Here is a 1,318-nt window from a genome sequence, read left to right on the forward strand (position 1 = left end):
TCCATGTAAAGAGGCTGGAAGGGTCAAATCAGATAAATTAAAGAGAGGTGGAGATGCAAGCCCAGGCTGGCTGAGCCCTACCAAGGGCCACCTAGGTAGGCACAGGAGAGCTGCATTCACATTTCTACTGTGGAATTTGGCTTGAAATTTCTTCAGTGTCAGAGTCTGAAAGTGTCACAGTGGTTTTTTTTTTCTCACTAAATTACGTGTATGTGTGAGGCAACAAATGGATGGAGGGGTCTGCTGGGGTCAGCTAGCAAGTGTCCAAATGCAGCATCTCTAGTGCGTAACATCTCGGGTGCTCACCAAGTTGACAGCAGAAGAGCTGTGCTTCCTACTTCCCTCAGCAGTTTCGAGCTTCATCCTTTTCTCCTTGCACAGAAACATGGTTGCCTGGGCTGTTTTAGCTGACTCCTCTCATCTTCCAGGTTCATTCAGAGCCTACTCCGAACTTGTGCTGGTGAAAGGTATCAACCAGCTGAGAAAGGCTCGTCTCCTGCTTCTTTTAGATGACATTTTCTTCAAACTGGACCAGCTCAAGTTGTGTGTTACTGATTTGTGAGACAGTGCACCCTGCACCGTAACGGCGTGGTGCGTGGCGACTGCTCTGCGAAGCCCTGTCTGCGCAGCTGCTGGTGCCAAGTTAAAGCTGTTGCGTTGTCTTTTGTGGAGCTGCTGTTGTGTTCCCAGTGCTGTAAACATGGGCTGTTGGCATGGCCGTGACACACCTTTGGTTTACTCACCCTACCCTGGGGATAACCGAGTTTGTCCTCTTTGTGCAGTGTAAGCGGTGGACTTTATTAGCTGGAAGGAGAAGAGCTGCCAGGCAGGTTTTATCACAGAAATCAAATATACTCATTTATTTCTCTGCGTGTATGTAACATTTGGTCATTTTTCATCCTCTAACCTCGGGTCCTTTACAAAAGAAACATTACACTGAAAATGGATGAAAGGAAAGCAGGACTCAGAGGAGGAAAGTGCATTGTTTAGAGCCCCGAGCAGGTTGAAGCATGAGCTGCAAATGTGATTCTTATGTCCCAAAACTTGGCTATGTGCTACGCCCCATTTCACTGCAAAGTTTCTCTTAATGGCAAAATATGGCCTTGAAAAAAACTGGCTGCAAAGACTTTATTTGTTTAAACAAAGGCTTTGTGATTCCAGAATTCTCTCCCCTTTCATATGCTATAAACCTCCTCCTCCGCCTCCTCTCTGAAATATGAATTTTGGAGTAATCCATCAAGAAAAAGAGAGACAGAGCCTTGATCCTTTGACTTCAGTTGAGCAGAGCAATTTATATCTACTGAGCATCTGGCTGTAG

The sequence above is a fragment of the Buceros rhinoceros genome, unplaced genomic scaffold, assembly GCF_000710305.1.
Source record: "Buceros rhinoceros silvestris isolate BGI_N320 unplaced genomic scaffold, ASM71030v1 scaffold1778, whole genome shotgun sequence".
Taxonomy (NCBI): Eukaryota; Metazoa; Chordata; class Aves; order Bucerotiformes; family Bucerotidae; genus Buceros; species Buceros rhinoceros.